The following is a 16,914-nucleotide window of genomic DNA, read 5'->3' as shown; positions in this document are numbered from 1 at the left end:
GGGAGTTTTAAGCCCCCGGGTTCGGGACGCGAACCATGGTCGACTACGTGGGAGTCCAGCGACATAGCCATTACGCTAACTGCTGGTCCCCCCCCCCCTTGTTTGTTTTTATACCTTTCTTTTTCTCTCCATTCTTTGATAAAAATGACAAGAGTGGCATTCTGGTATTATTCCTGCCATTAAAGGCCAAAAACTGTCACAATTAGGGAGATGTATCGTGGAGCAAACTCTGGGTTTAATGCTAGTTCTATGATTTCCTCGTTATGTGATTCAAACAAGACATCCTGTGTGGCTCATCTTTCTATCTGTAACATGGAATAGTCATAGTTTGCACCTCACAGGGTTCTTTGAAGATTATACACACATGCCCAGTGTGATTTTCAAACCACCAGGTCTGGGACTTGAACTGCGGATTGTCCACGTGAGATCCAGCATCTTAACCTCCACGCCACCTGCTGGCCCAAGACTCCTTTTATTTCACTATTTTTCTGGGAGCTTTTATTCATAACTAGGTGTTAGAATTGTATGAAATAATTCTACATTTTTGAGCTCACCATTTTCCCCCCCGTTAATATGGTAAATTACATTAATATATCTCCCTGGGTCATTCCAGGACTAACCTTATTCGTCACTATTTTTAAATTTATGTTGATGGGCTTAATTTCCTGATACTGTCTGGAGTGTCCTGCAGGTTCCCATGAGAGGTTTGCCATCCCGTGTTCCTCTGCCTTCTGTCCTTGCTGCTGGTCTGTGCCACCTCCTGAATCGAGATGGGAATTTTCTTCTCCCAGTCTTTTTATTTATTATTTTTAGCTTGTATAGGACATGTGCACTTGCCACAGTGAGGGGGAGAGAGAGTGCACGCGAGTGAGAAATTACGCGATAGTGAGGGTGGCCGCCCCACAGTCCCTCCGCCACCGTTTTCTCTCGGCATTTGGGGCAGGCATGCACTCGGGTCCAGGATGTCTTTCAAGCCACCAAGTCTGAGACTCAGACTGCGAAGACGGCCATGTGGGGTTCAGCCACTTTAACTACTACACCACAGGCTGGCCTTAGTTCTGCTATTTGGAGCAAATTGTGTAAGATAGGGATTGTCTGGTCTTCGAGAGTTTATGAAGGTAGTCTGGAAAGCAGCATAGATCTAAAGTTTTACTTGAGGTTTTCTTTTTTAAAAATATATAGATTTATTTATTTTATTTGTTCATTATTGTCCATTCGTTTGACAGAGAGAGACAGAGAAAGAGAGGGAGGGAGAGTGAGAAAGCAACCTCCAGGTCTAGGACTTGAACTGTGGTCAGCCATGTGGGAATCCGGCGCCTTAACCACCATGCCACCTGCCGGCGCCGAGGTTTCCTTTTCTTAATCAGTGGATTCAGTTTTCTTACTGGTGATAGTCTTTCAAGTTTTTCTATTTCTTCTGAATTGGAATTGGTCCATTATAGTTTCCTGGAGGACTGCCTAATCTGCCTGATTTAAAATTAATTGGTGTACAGATGTTTCCATTGTAGTTACAGCTGCATTCTCTTTTCATTCATTTTTTTTCTTTATTCCTGATAAAATGCACATGTACACACTTGAGAGTGAGAGAGAGAACAAGAGAGACGCACCCTCCACAGGGTCCGGTCACACTGCACCCCCTTTCTCTAGCCCTCCAGTATGCCAGGTTCCTGGGTACTCACGCACCTGCCCCGCCTTTCGAGGTGACTGGGCTGAGCACTTGAACATGTCACCATGTGGGATCCAGCTTCTCTTCTGGCAGCAAATTACTGCTGCTTTCTTTTCCCCTCGACTCGCCAGAGGGATGTGCGCTTGTGGCGCATGGTCATGCTGCAGTTCCCTTCCTCCACCTCTCCTTCCCGTCAGACACCCGGCACGCATGCATAGCGCCTCCCAGGGCCGGGACATACGCCATGGCTGGACGTTCGGGATCCAGCTCCCAGTGCACAGTGCTTACCCTCTGTGCTAGAGAGGGGCCAGCCTCCTCTTTTATTTCTAACAGGACCAATTTATTCTTTTCTTAAAAAAGAATTATTTAATTTAACTTTACTTATTTATTTATTTATTTTAATTTGACCAACTGGGGTGAGGGAGAGAGAAAGAGAAAATGAGAAGTCAAGCCACCAGGTCTGGGACTCAAACCGCGATCAACCGTGTGTGAGTCCAGCACCCTTAACCACCACACCGCCTGCTGGTCCGCTTTTCTTTTTTTCTTCTTGACAGTGTCTTTCTTTCCCAACCATGACGGCACAGGTCTGGGTCTGGATTCTGGGTCAACTGGAACACACCATCCATGCCTGAGTATGCCTGGGATCCTGGCTGGCTGGGAGGCTGTGGGGAGGATGTGGCATGGCAGGACCATGTCAAGGGCGCCTGTTTGTGTGTGTCTTTGTCTTATGAAATAAAAAAGCTAAAAAAAAAAAAGAAGAAGAAGATAGTGTCTGGGGCTGGCAGGTGGTGTGGTGGTTAAAGTGCTGGAATCCTGCATGGCTAACTGCAGTCCTAAACCTGGTGGCTTGCTTTCTTGCTTTCCCTTTCTCTCTCTGTCTCTGTCTGGTCAAATTAAAAAATAATAATAATAAATGGAATTAAATAAAAACTTCTCTTTTTAGAGAGAGATTTTTACTATAGTAAAATGTGTGTGTGCGTTCAATGGAGAGACAGAGACAGAGAGGCAGAAAGCGAGAAATCAGTCCTGAGGAGGGATGGCCGTGCCACAATCCCTTCTCCTCCGTTTTCCTTTCGGGATCTTGGGCACGCATGCACACGCACCCAGCGTGAGTTTAAGCCCCTGGGTCTGGGACTCACACAGCAGTCGACTACATGGGAGTCCAGTGACATAGCCATTACACTAACGGCTGGTCCCGTAACTTAAATCTTTAATGTCTCTATAAAGCCAAGTTAACCCACTTGGGAGAGAAATTATATATGGCTGGGTCTTCCAAACTAGCACAGTTGGGGCATTTACATAAACATAGTCATCCATTCTGAAACCAGAGAGCCCAACCTCTAGGATCGCAGCCCTACCTGCCTCTTCAGGAAACCTGAGGCTCTTTTTTTTTTGTGTGTGTGTGTGTGGTAAAGAATTATTTATTTAATTTTATTTATTAGTATTATTTTTAAAGTTTTTTTAAAATAATTATTTATTTTAATTTGAGAAAGAGAGAGAGGGAGGGAGGGAAAGTGAGAAAGCAAGCCTCCAGGTCCGGGACTTGAACTAGAGTCAGCCATGTGAAAGCCCAGCACCCTTAACTACCATGTACCTGCCGGCCGCCTGTCAGGATTTTGGGTATTCATGCACCCAATGTGATTTTCAAGCCACTGGGTCCAGGATTTAAATCACATTTGACCACGTGACAGTCCAGTGTATTAACCACCATGCCTTCTACTAGCCCCTTTTATTATTATTATTTTAATTCACCAGAGAGAGAGACCCAGAGAAAAGGGGAAAGTGAGAAAGCAAGCCACCAAGTCTGGGACTCAAGCTGGGGTTTGGCCATGTGGGGGTCCAGCACTTCAACCACTGTTCTACCTGCTGGCCCCAGCCTAGGGCTTTTCCTTTTTTTTTTTAATGATGAGTAAATTTTTAAAGAATTATTTTATTTAGTTTTACTTATTATCATTATTCTTCAATTTGACCAGCGAGAGGGAGAGTGAGAAAACAAGCCTCCAGGTCTGGGACTTGAACTGTGGTCGGCCATGTGGGTGTCCAGAACATGTGCCAAGAAAAAAAGTGAAAAAAAAAAAGCTTAAAAATTACTGCCTAAATTTAACAATTGCCACTGTTTAAATTTGAGCATCTATTTTTCCAAACATCTTTATTTCTTGGTTTTTTAGAGAGCTGGGGAGAAAATCCTGTGTTTTTTCTTTTTCTTACATCAAACGTGCACAGGTAGGCCATGATATTGGTTGGTTCTTTATGAACTGTTTCCTAATTTGGAAATAACTGAAAAGGTATGAGCAATATTAGACAAAAATTAAATTAAAAAAATTATTTATTTATTTATCCACTCATTTATTTTTTAATTTGACCAGAGAGAGACACAGAGAGAGAGAGAGGGAAAGTGAGAAAGCAAGCCACCAGGTCTGGGACTCTAACCGTGTTCGGCCATGTGGGAGTGTCCAGCACCTTAACCACCACGCTACCTGCTGGCCCCCAAAATTAAAATATTTTCCATACATAGTCATCTGTTTTCCTCCTTGCCCCTTTCTAGTTTTTCCATTGTGTAAAGATAGAGACAAAAGATGGTATGGAAGTTAAGGTGCTGGATCCCACAAAGCTATCTGCATGGTTCAAGTCCTGGACCTGGCAGTTTGAAAATCAGACTGGGCACACGTGGGTGCATGCCCAAAATCCAGAGAAGAGACTAGACGAGGAGGGATTGTGGCATGGCCATCCCCCTAGCCCACCCTTCGAGGTGACTTCTCACTTTCCCTCTCTCCGTGTCTCGCTCTGGTGAGCGCATATGCCCTATAGCAAAAACTAAAAAGAAAAAAATATGAAAGAAGGTGAAGAGAAAGGAAGAAAGTTTGATGTGGAAACAACATACTCAAACAAGAGACTAAAAATAACAAAAGCTAGGAAACATCAGTGTATTTCAGATACTTTGGAGGGTGGAAGAGGTTGATAGAAAAGCCATGTGGACCAGCATCTCTTCCTCCATGTCGCTGCCCAGTCCGAGGGGCTGAGAGGACAGTGATAATGCTGAGACTAGTTAAGTCACTTGTCTTCGCTGGAATTTGGGGCTGATGAGATCAGAGATGCGGGAAAAAACGAAACAGTGAGCATCCCTAACAGATTCTGATCTCAGAGCTGGGACAGCAATTGGGAACAAATACCACAAAATGATATACCGTGGGGCCCAGCGGGTGGTATGGTGGTTAAGGTGCTGGACTCCCACGGAGCCGACCTTGTTTGAGTCCTGCACCTGGTGGCTTGCTTTCTGCCTTTCCCTCTCTGTCTCTGGTGAGCACACATACCCTACAGCAAACTTAAAAACAAATAAATGAATAAATAATTCTTAAAAACATGCCATGCCATTAGTCCCAAAGGCAGGTGGAAGGAATGACTCAGCATAATGTACCGTAACTCCCAGGAGGAAGTGCCTCGAAGCTTCTGTCTCGCTGCGTTTTATTTTTACAGTTTTTATGCATCTTGCACGTGATAACCATGTTGATTCGCTTCTTTGAATTCCAGTGCAGATTGCGTTAATATTTGGCGCAAGAGTATTAGACTATGTCTTCAATTTGTGTGAAGGCAGATTTGACTTCCTTGAACGGCTCTCAGACGCTTTGCTCCTGAGCATCATTTCTTATCTGGATCTGGAGGACGTCGCCAGACTTTCTCAGACGTCGCGCAGATTTGCAAAGGTAACAGCCAGTTATTTTGGCTCTAAATAGAATCTTCTCTGTGCTTTCTCAAAGGTTCTTTTTTTAAAATTTCTTGAGTGAAAGAGACAGATACCCTTGATAGGATCTGCCACATCATCCCCTGCCCCCGCCCCCCGCAGCCTCCCAGCCAGTCAGGATTAAGGGTGCACCTGGGGGTGCTCCCAGAATGTTTACATTAACCTGGGGTCAGAACCCTGGGCCTTCCCACGTGGCTCCAGTGTCACTCAGGAGCACCCTACTGCCTGTGCCACTGTGGCTAGGCCTTTTGTAAACATGTAAAATGGTTTTATTATTTGCCCTGTTTTTTTTAACCATGAATCAAATTTCCCCAAAAGGGGAATTTTATTGATTACTTTATTCCCTCACAGAAAGACCAACTGTAATCAAATGAGTGAACACTCACCTCAAGGTCCTGTCGTCTTCACAATACAGGAGATGAGGCTTGGAGCCGGGTCGCCGGGCCCTTTCTCCTCTGATCTCCCGGGGCTCACATCTCTTAGCCGGCGTCCTCTCAGGTCTGCGCGGGGCTCACCACAGTCCAGCCTCAGCACAATCTTCTTTGTAGTTTTTGCCTTTCTCTGGGAAATAGGCTCAGTCTGCTCACCGTCGCTGCCCTGCTTCCTGTCATAACGCCGCTGTCCCTGAGCGCACGGAGAATCCTCGCCCTTTTTGTACTGTGCCACTCTATGAGGTTGGTGCTTGCCACACTTCTTACAGAAGGTCTGGCGAGGAACCAGCCATTGGCATAATGGCTATGTCGCTGGACTCCCATGTAGTCGATTGCAGTTCGCGTCCTGGACCCAGTGGCTTAAACTCACGCCGGGTGCTTGTGCGTGCGTGCCCAAGATCCCGAGAGGAGAATGGAGGAGAAGGGATTGTGGCGTGGCCATCCCCCCTTGGGGGTGATTTCTCACATTCTGTCTCTCTGTCTCTCTCTGTCTTTCTGTTGAGCGCACACGCCCTATACACACACACACACACACACACACACACAGAAAGTCCAGTGGGTTTTAGGGCTGTTCCTCCATGTCTGCGGGCCTGCTAACTGCAGAGGAAGAGGGAAGCAGACCGGGACTGGAAGTATGTCTTTCATTTATTTTTAACAATTATTTATTTATTTAATTTATTGATATTTTCAGGAATTTTTTAAAATTTAACTTTATTTAAATTTGACTAGAGAGGGACAGGGACAGAGAGAGAGAAAGAGAAAGTGAGAAAGCAAGCCGTCAGGTCTGGGACTCAAACCATAGTTGGCCATGTAGGAGTCCAGTACCCTTAACCACCATGTCACTTGCTGGCCCCTATTTATTTATTTATTTATTTATTTTTGAGAGATTTTCACTATAGGGCGCGTGCGCTCGCCAGACAGACAGAGAGAGACATAGAGACAGAAAGCGAGAAATCACCCCCCAGGGGGGATGGTCACACTGCAATCCCTTCTCCTCTCGGGATCTTGGGCACGCATGCACACATGCCTGGCGTGAGTTTTAAGCCACCAGGTCCGGGACGCGAACCGCAGTTGACTACGTGGGAGTCCAGCGACATAGCCATTACGCTAACTGCTGGTTCCCTATTTATTTATTTTTTTAAAGAGGTTTTTGTGATAGGGTACGAGTGCTTGTCAGAGAGATGGAGACAGAGGCAGAAAGTAAAACCCACCCCGCTGGGGGGATGGTCACCCTGCAGACCTGGCTCCTTCATTCTCCTCTCGGGATTTTGGGCATGCATGCACACATGCCCAGTATGAGTTTCAAGCTGCCAAGTTTGGGACTTGAACCATGATCTACCATGTGGGAATCCAGTGCCACCTGCTAGTTCCTCAGCAATCATTTATGGAGTACTAACTTTGCAACAGACACCGTCCTAGGTATAAAAGGCATTATTCCTTCGCCCCAGGAGCTTCCAATCTAGTGAGAGGCCCATGGGGCACAGTGAGTGGAATGTGTCTGATCGACTCAGCAAGGGGTGTGTGTGCAAGGTACGAAGACCGTGTGTGATTTCCTCAGGCTTTGCTGAAGTCGGTTGTTTCGTCTGGGTTTGGAGGGATTTTGACAAGTGGCCTTGAGGACTAGGAAGATTCCAGATCAAGGGGCTTCCAAGCTCAGTCATAGGCATGGTGGCCTAAGAGAGAAGGCAGTAGTAACCGCCCCACATCCACGTCCATTTCTCCCAGGAATGGCCCGGGTGGGACCGCCTATCTCCCCATTATCTGTGGGCCTGGTGGGTGGTCCGTGCAGTGCCCTGTTCTCACCTGGGCCCTGCTGACCAGGTGCGCCCTCTCACTACCTCGAACCCTCAGCACAGTGACATGAGGACAGAAGACAGTGCTGACTCAGCCGGTGTCCGGGCTTTGATGTGACCTTTGTTAGTCCCATTCCCTGGGTCCTGGCAGGGGCCGTGGTTCCTGTGCCTTCAGGTCCAGAGCCCCTTCTCCCACGGTCGCCCAGTCCTAACCCTGTTATACCCCTCGGCTTAAGTTAATCAGACTTGGAGTCTGTTGCCTACAAACGAAGAACCCTGACTCGCTTGTTATTTGCTGTAATGTTTTGGGGTGATGTTCATTTATAAAAGAACACACACCATTTGTACACTCACAGAGAGAGACGGAGAGAGAGGGAAAGTGAGAAAGTAAGCCACCAGGACCGGGACTCAAACCATTGCTGGCCATGTGGGAGTCCAGCACCGTAACCACCACGCCACCTGCTGGCTCCTTCCATTTCAAATGTCCAGGGACAAGTTTATTATCACATTATTTGTGTCCACGTGTAACGCTTTATTCTGATTTCAAGGAGGGAGATGTTCCTGTCCTGCGGATGTTCAGTGTGTCCCGCCACCTGCCACCACGGCCCGTGGACTCCACTTACCTCCTTTCTCTCCTCTTTGTTGCTGCTGTTTATTAAAAGCTTGATTTAAAATTAGGGTTATAAAAGTGTTTCGAAGGTAATACAGAGTTGCATGTACTGTCCACCCGGCTTCTGCAGTGTTCACAGCTCACACAACCGTGGTCCATCATCAGAACTAAGCAACTAATGGACCCAAACACAGACATTGATTGGATTCCATGTTCTTCACTGATGCCCTTTACCGTTTTAGGATCCAGTCTAGGTTACTATGCGGCATTTCATTCTGATTGCTATAGCTTTTCTTCTCTTGATTCTTTCCCTCCTCTCTGTACTAAAGTTTTTTCTTATTTCAGTCTTATCCTTTGAAACATGAAATGCCTGACTCTATTTTTAACCAATCTCTCCCCTCCCTTAAGTTTTTAATTGTCAGAGTGTGTGTGTCCTGGTCAGAGAGAGAGAGACAGAGAGGAAGAGAAAGCGCCCCCCACAGGCAGTAGTCACGCTGCAGCCTTCCTCTCCGTTCCTCCGTCCTGTCAGGATCTGGGGCGTGCGTGCACACGTGCCCTATGTGTTGCCCAAGCTATTGGGCCGAGACGTGAACCTCCGTCCACCACATGAACAGCACTTGGCCGCTGCATCACGGGACCAGCCCGCTCTCCTTTAAGAAGGGTGGGAAGGGAATCTCTCATCTGTTCCGTTTGGGCTGTGGAGAGAGTTTTCCTTGTGTCCGTGAACCCCCGCCGTGGCTGCGATCCCATCTGACCACGCAGGCGAAGCACCTGGAGAGCAGCTGTCAATCTGGATGCCAGGCCCACCCGTGAGCGCCTGGCTGGTCGGCCGGAGGGGGACTTGGCATCGGTGCTCTTAGTGTGTTTTCTTGTGTTTACAGAAACCCAATTCTAAGGATCTGGCCCTGGAATTTGATCCATCGATGTTAAAATTGTACAGATAAATGTTTCAGTAGCGTCTAAATGGCAGTGTGGGAGATCTCAGTCAGTCCTAGGGCAGAGAGCTGGGTTCTGTTCTTAGCCCGAGTGTCCCCACCTTGAGGCTTAGGCGGCAGCCTTCACCTTCATGTCCTCTGAGCCTCAGTTTCCCCATTTGTAAAAGGACAGTTAACTACGTAAACCCTAGGATTTCTTTCACCGTTCAATTGTTATGTGTGTGCGAAATTTATACACCACCACTAGGGGGAGCAAAATCCATGAACAAAGTAGCTACAAATATGGGATGAATACTTCGTGTTTTACAACCTGGGCGTCTTTGATGGAGATATTTATTTTAGTTTAATTAATTAACTGATTAATTTTTAAAGACAAGGTTTCACTGTAGTGGTCCTCTGCCTCAGCCCCCTTCTCTGGGACAAGAGGTAGGTGATACTGTCCAGCCTTCAGGTTGGACTGAGAATCGAGCCTACGCCTCCCCTGTGGTCCCAGCCTGCATAGCACCACTGCTTAGCCATGTACACCCCTGCACCTGGGCCAGGTGAGAGTATGTTGCAGACCGATTTTAATATAAATTGAAACTGTAAATATTTTAATATAAAATATGGTAAGTCATAAATGAAGTTTACTAGAGGAAATTTTAGCTCTCTTGAGAAGTCTTTCTTTTCTTCTTTGTTTTTTTTTTTGGAGAGGTTTTTGATATAGGGAGCGTGCCTTCACCAGAAAGACAGAGAGTGACAGAGAGACAGAAAGCCAGAAATCACTCCCACGGGGGATGGCCATGCTACAGTCCCTTCTCCCGCATTCTCTTCTTGGGATCATGAGCACGCACACACATGCGCCTGGCCCGGTGGCGTGAGTTTAAGCCACCAGGTCTGGGACGCGAACCACGGTCAACTACATGGGAGTCCAGCGACATAGCCATTATGCCAACTGCTGGTCCCGAGAAGTCTTTCTTTTCCTTCAGAACCTTAGTTTTTCCCCATAAGCTTTGTTATACAAGACATGTTGATATTCTGAAGTGTATTGTGCTAGTAATGAGATAGTCTTTACATGAGTGTTAGAATTCAGATTTTTTCTTTTCGGAGATTTTTGCCTTTAGGGCACGTGCGCTAGCAGGAGAGAGAGACAGACAGATAGCTGTAGTGAGGAGAGTGAGAAATCACCCCCCAGGGAGGATGGCCATGCTGCGATCCCTTCTCCTCCCTCTCCTCCCAGGATCTTGGGCACGCACGCACATGAGCCTGGCATGAATTTCAAGTCAGTGGGTCCGGGACTCAAACTATAGTTGACCATGTGGGAGTCCAGCGATGTAACTGCCACACCATCTGCTGAGAACTCGGTTTCTTTTAAAGGTTTAGATGATCTTGATTTTTAAAAACAATTTTGCCCCAGGGCACATGTGCTCACTGGAGAGAGACCGAAAGAGAGAGAGGGAAAGTGAGAAAGCCATCCCCATGGGGCATGGCCACGCTGCAGTCCATTCTCCACTTCTTTCTCCTTCTGGGATGCTGGGCATACATACCAATGAACCCAGCGTGTACTTCAAGCCTGCAGGTCCAGGACTCGAACTGGGCAGTTTGTCATGTGGGATCCAGCTGTCTTACCACCAGGTCAAGGCTGGTCCCTGCTTTTTTAATACTAAGACATTATTAAGGGGCCAGCAGGTGGCATAGTGGCTAAAGCCAACCACAGTTCCAGTCCTGGACCTGGAGGCTTGCCTTTTCACTTTCCCTTTCTCTGTCTCTGTCTCTCTAGTCAAATTGAAATAATGATGATGAATAAAATTAGCTAAAATACTTCTTAAAAAGGAAAAAAGACAGTATTAAGAATTTTTCTGGGCCTAACAGGCCATAGTGGTGACAGCACTGAACTCCCACATGGCTGACCATGGTTTGAATCCCGAACCTGGTGGCCTGAAACTCACGCTGGGCACATATGCGTGCATGCCCAAAATCCCAAGAGGAAAATGGGGAAGAGATTGCGGTGTCGCCATCCCTCCTGGGGGCTGATTTCTTGCTGTCTCTCTGGCAAGTGCTCTCACCTCATAGCAAAAAATCTCTCAAAATTTTTTTCTTTGTTGTTTATATTTAGAAAATGTCATAATCTAAGTAGAGAAACTAAACTTTGAAGGACTATTGAAGGTGGGATAAGGTAATAAATGTCTCCTTTTTTTTTTTTTGGAGAGGTTTTATTTTTTTTCACTATAGTGCGTGTGCACTTGCCAGATAGACAGAGACATAGAGACAGAAAGCGAGAAATCACCCCCCAGGGGGGATGGTCATGCCACAATCCCTTCTCCTCCATTCTCCTCTCGGGATCTTGGGCACGCATGCACATGCGCCCGGCGTGAGTTTTAAGCCACCAGGTCCGGGACGCAAACCGCGGTTGACTACGTGGGAGTCCAGCGACATAGCCATTACGCTAACTGCTGGTTCCCAGTAATAAATGTCTCCTGACATCGGCATGTTTGGTGGGCTGTCAACATCATATGATTTAGTGTTGCTTTTTTTTTCTCTTTAGGTTTTTGTCATAGGATGTATGCACTCAGTGGAGAGAGACAGAGAGATGGAAGAGTGGGAATCCACCCCCCTGGGGGGATGGCCACGCTACAGTCTCTTCTCCTCCATCTTCCTCTCAGGATTTTTGGGCACGCACACACATGTGCCTGACAAGATTTTCAAGCTGCCAGGTCCAGGATTCAGACCACGTCAGCCATGTGGGAGTCCAGTACCTTAACCACCACTCCACCTGCTGGCCCAGTGTTGCCGCTTAATAATAACCTTCATTGTGTGACTATAATAGCCATTGCTTTTTTTCCCTGAAGAATTACTTACTTTATTTTTTTTTATTGTTATTAGCATTTTAACTTGCTATAGGGCATGCCACTCACCAGAGAGAGAGAGATGGAAAGTGAGAAAGCAAGCCACCAGATCTGGGACTTGAACTGTGATCTGCCATGTGGGAGTTCAGCGCCTTAATCACCACGCCACCTGCTGACCCAGTGGCTGTTCTTCAACATTCATACAGAAGAGATCTTAAGCAACTATTTGTAATCCACTCCTTTCCTGTACTATGAAGTAGGAAAGTAATGAGCGCTGGCTGCTTTCCGCTCAAAAGGGAGCGAAATAGCGTAATCGGAGGCGCTTAATACGGAGATCCGCCTGGGGTGCGCGGAGTAAAGCAGCCAGAGCCCAGGCTGGGCCAGGGCTGGTAAGTGTGGGGGTGCCTGGCAGTTTGGGATGGGGGTAGGGGTGGGCCGTAGAGTCTAGGCGTGAGTCAGGTAGGCTGACGTGATGGTCCGTGCCACAGGGACGGCAGTCACATGCTGGTCTAGACTGCTGGGTGAGGAGCACCTAGTCCCCGGTTCTCAGGTGGGGTCGCCAGGGGAACGTCAGGCAGAGATGGTGGTGGCAGCGGCAGAGACCGACTGGGAGGACAGAAGGAGGTCACAAGCAGCTCCTTTGAATGTGTGTGCGTTTAGAGGGAGAGGCAGTAGCACCCAGGCCTCCATCCCATGAACAAGGGCGGCAGCTCGGCTTCTCCATAGGGGCATTCTGGAATTGGCCACCCAGCATTGCTCTGGCCTGTTCTGGGCCCCGGCCTTAGACATGGCGCCATGCATCCCACATCCAGGCCCACAGGCTGGAGGAGCAGGTTCTTGCCTCTTACGGGCCAGGGCTGGTCGCTTCATGGGGCGTGTGGGGTAGACTATACTGACAGACTGTGACATAAAGGCGGGTCCCATTCTCCTCAATCTGCTTCCTAAGAGCTGGAGGATAGGACCCTCTAGAACTCTCTCTGAAAGGATGGTCAGAATTATAATCGGTACACAGTGTTCTCTGAATTCAGCTTCCACCTGGGCTTGTTAGTTTCACCCTGTCACCAGCAGAGTGTATCAGGACTCCTCAGCCCTGACTCCGTCTCCAGCGCACAGTTGGTATCACCCGTGCCTGGAAACTGTAGGCTCTGAAGAAATGCCTCCCCGTTGGTAAAGAACGGGTAGATGACTTCACGCCTCTGGATTCATCGAAACGACTCACTGGAAAAGAGAGAGTACAGTTGCTCTGGCCTTAAATCCCGTGAACACGATTAATCAGTCACCTCGTCCCGTGCCCACAATACGTGGTTCCTGGGCGTATGGGTGTGGATATTTGACTTTGGATTTTTCCGTCCTGTGAAGTGGAAGTCTTTCCTGGCCTCTCCCGTCGCCTGGCCATGATAACTGAATGGCGCCCTCAGTAGCTAACCGCCCGTGGGGCCTCTCTGCAGCGTCTTCTGAGATGCGTGGAGGGGAGCGTGCGGCTCTTTCCCATCCCTTCTCACGTCCTGCATATATCACAGTGTTCCCGTGTTATCCCACACCCTGGACTATTATTACTATACAGTCGTCGGTATTGATGGACTGTCTGCTACGCGCTAAACACTGAATGTATATAACCCAGCGTAATCTTCACAACTGTCCCACGCCACTGGTAGAGAAGATCTTGTCCTGATTGTTCTCTTAATTTCCAGAGGGCATGTGTGCTCACCAGAGAGAGACAGAGAGAAAGAGGAGAGAGAGAAAGCACCCTCGATGGGGAATAGTCGTGCCACAATCTCTTCGCCCTTTCTCTGTCCTGCTGGGATGTGGGGCACGGACGCACACATGCCTGGTATGTTTCTTTCGAGCCTCCAGGCAAAGATGTGAATCACAGTCAGCCATGTGGGATTTGGCTCCTTTAATAACCACCAGGCTGGGCCACCAGGTGGCATGGTGGTTAAGGTGCTGGACTCCCACATGGCCGACTGTGGTTTGAGACCCAGACCTGGAGGCTTGCTTTCTCGTTTGTCTTCTCTGTCTCTCTCTGGTGATTGCACATGCCCTATAGCAAATTAATAATAATAAATACAATTAAATAAATAATTCTTAAAAAAAAACAAAAACAACCACTAGGCTACAGGACCAGCCCACTGTCTTGTCCTCATTTCAGGGAGGAGGAAGTAAAACTGTAGATGAAGTACAGACAGTGAGCCAGGAGCCAGGTGCTGAGCCTGGGAGGATTGCCTCATGGCTGATATTCTTAGTTCTCTTCTTTGTGCTCCTCAGATGACCAAGCTCAAGGTAGATATGGAGACAGGCTCAGAGAAATTCGTAGAATGTCTGGGACTGCTTCACCACCCAGGGGCAGGGCCAGGATTCCAATCAAGAAAGTTTGGTACCTGAAGACCCAGCTGGACAAGTTCTGTCCTTTATAAGATGGTGTTAACATGGGAAGGTGTCCTGCTCTGCAGGGGACAGGAACCGCAGCAGGTGGGCATCGCGATGCCAGGCCAGCGCTCTGAGAGCGTCTCCTTCCTGCTGTCCCTCTGGTGCTTGGTGTGCTGCCAGGCAGACACAGCCCTTGAGCTAACCTTGTGAGCAAGACCCTGGTGCCAGACGGTGGACGTTGGATGTACTGACTGGCCGTCTCCGAGGGCTGCTTAGTCCATTCGATTGTTCAGGACAGAGCAGCTCACAGTGAATGAAGCGTCGGCTATAGAAGGCCAGGGCTGGAGAGAGGTGTCTTAGTCGAGGGTGTAGAACACACACAAACACCGTGGTCATTCGGGGGCGTGGTGGTTAAGAGGGCTGGATCCCACCTGGCCAAGTGCACTGTTCATGTCCCAGCAGATTGAAAAACACACTAGGTGTTTGTGTGTGTGTACCCAACATCCCGAGGGGAGGAGGGATTGTGATGTAGTGCTATACCCCTGGGAGTGATTTCTCACTTTCCTTCTCTTTGTCTCTCTGTCTTTCTCTGGTGAGTGCAGACACCTATGGAAAAAACAAAATGTATACAAACACTGAGTTATTAGGGTTCCCACCCGAAAAAGCTACTGCGGCACTGGGCGGAAGATGATAAGGTGGTGCAAATGGACTTCGAACAGTGCATGGAAATGGGTATTGTGTATGGATTTAAACGTGTCTTGTACCAAAACAAACTCATACTTTAATTCCAGTTTCATGAACTTTTTAATGGGAGCAAAGGTTTATTCAGCTCCTGGTTTGGGAGGCCCACGGGGCCGCATCAGGCGAGGGTCTTGCTGGCGGGCTCTCCGCAGAGCTCCCAGGGGGCGCGGAGCATCGCGGACGAGAGGGCAAGAGCCAGCACGTTTGTGTCCGAGCCTGCTGGGACCTTCGCCCGCTTAGCGACCCACAGGAATTCAGTCATGGGGCCCCACCTGATGACGTTATCTACCTAATATCCTCCCCAAAGCCTCACCTTTCTTTTTTCTTTTTTTTGCCATAGGGCACATGTGCTCACCAGAAAGAGAGACAGAGAGAGAGAGGAAGTGAGAAATCCCCCCAACTCCCCCACCCCTACGAGGGATGGCCAAACTGCCCCTTCTCCATTCTCCTCTCGGGATCTTGGGCACGCACGCACATGTGCCCAGTGTGATTTCCAAGCTGCCAGGTCTAGGACTTGAACCATGGAGTAGGTATGTGGGATCCAGGACCTTAACTTCCACACCACCTGCTGGCCCATAGCTAGATTAAGTTTCTACCCTCTTGATCCTGCCAAAAGGGTAGTTAAGTTTGGGGGCACACGTTTAAACCATAGCACTATATTACCTGAAACTACCTTGCCTTTCACCTCCTAAGTGAGATTGGGACTTGGTTTATTCCACTGATCAAATGTTGCTTTGTCCCTAAGACATACGCGCCCTCACCCCGTGTGCGGTTGTCCCTTTCTTCCGGGAGGAAAGCGGGCGATCGGTGGCGATGCTGTGAGTAAGTGACCAGCTTTCCCGAAACCCGTGTGTATCGTAACCACCTCTGGCCTTTCCCACCCGCAGCTGTGCACGTCGGACACTCTGTGGGAGCAGATAGTCCAGTCGGCCTGTGACACCATCACTCCCGACATGAGGGCCCTGGCGCAGGACATGGGCTGGAGACAGATGTTCTTCACCAATAAGCTCCAGCTGCAGCGGCAGCTTCGCAAGAGGAAACAAAAACAGGGAAGCCAGAACGACCTGTAGGACACGTGGCTGCGGCTCTCCTCAGCGTCCCGACCTCTCTTAAGAATGAAGAGGTCTTGCTGATTCAAGGAGCCATTCGAAAAGCATCGAGGATTTGCACACAAAGGCAGCAGAATGCGGCTCCCCAGTGCCTTGTTCGAACCACCATTCCCGTCACGCTGAGGGTCAAATGGTGGCCCACGTACAAAGGCTGCAAGGCAGGAAGCCCCAGCTCGATGCCTTCGCCACTCCAGCCTGCACAGGGAAAGGGCCTCTGCTGTATACACACAATAAATCCTTATTAGCGGTTTTATCTAGGTGTTCTAAAGAGTCACAGAGCTTTTGACTTTTGTTTTTTAGAATTACTTATTTCATTTTACTTATTATTTTTATACTTGCTGTAGTCATCAGAAAGAGACAGACAGAAAGTAAGAAAGCAAGCCACCAGGTCCGGGACTCCATCTGTGGTCGGCCGTGTGGGAGTCCAGCACCCTAACTACCACACCGTTTGCTGCTGGCCCCAAGCTTTTGACTTTTGGCCTGAGTTCACCATGGAGTAGGTAGCTGAGTGTCCCCGCCAGAAGCAGCGAGGAGCAGTGGCTCTCGGAGGCACCTGGCGTGGGTGCAGCTGCCTGGCCGTCTTTGTTCTGCTAAGGTTGCAGTCAGGGCCCCGATGCTGCAGGCCCAGGACACCAGGCCCCATCGGCCCACCAGCCCTGGCCTGGGCGTGGCTGGAGACGGCCGGGCGTTCTGCTTGT

General features: G+C 48.6%; 1 long non-coding RNA gene across 4 annotated transcripts in view; it reads left to right on the top strand.

Annotated features, from left to right (window-relative positions):
• The window catches only part of LOC102483013 (uncharacterized), a 61,934-nt gene extending 45,380 nt beyond the window's left edge, over window positions 1–16,554 (top strand). For 3 of the 4 annotated variants that reach the window (XR_001369472.2, XR_001369470.2, XR_003547082.1), the window contains exons 4-5: window positions 5,195–5,367; window positions 15,995–16,554. This is a non-coding gene — a long non-coding RNA (uncharacterized LOC102483013). The remainder of the gene's footprint in view (window positions 1–5,194; window positions 5,368–15,994) is intronic. The other variant, XR_003547083.1, reaches the window with a different exon arrangement.
• Window positions 16,555–16,914: the final 360 nt, after the last annotated feature.

The sequence above is a fragment of the Tupaia chinensis genome, unplaced genomic scaffold (genome assembly GCF_000334495.1).
Source record: "Tupaia chinensis unplaced genomic scaffold, TupChi_1.0 Scaffold000066_1, whole genome shotgun sequence".
NCBI lineage: Eukaryota > Metazoa > Chordata > Mammalia > Scandentia > Tupaiidae > Tupaia > Tupaia belangeri.
The sequence above is the reverse complement of the archived record's forward strand: the minus strand, read 5'-3'. Positions and strand labels throughout refer to the sequence as shown.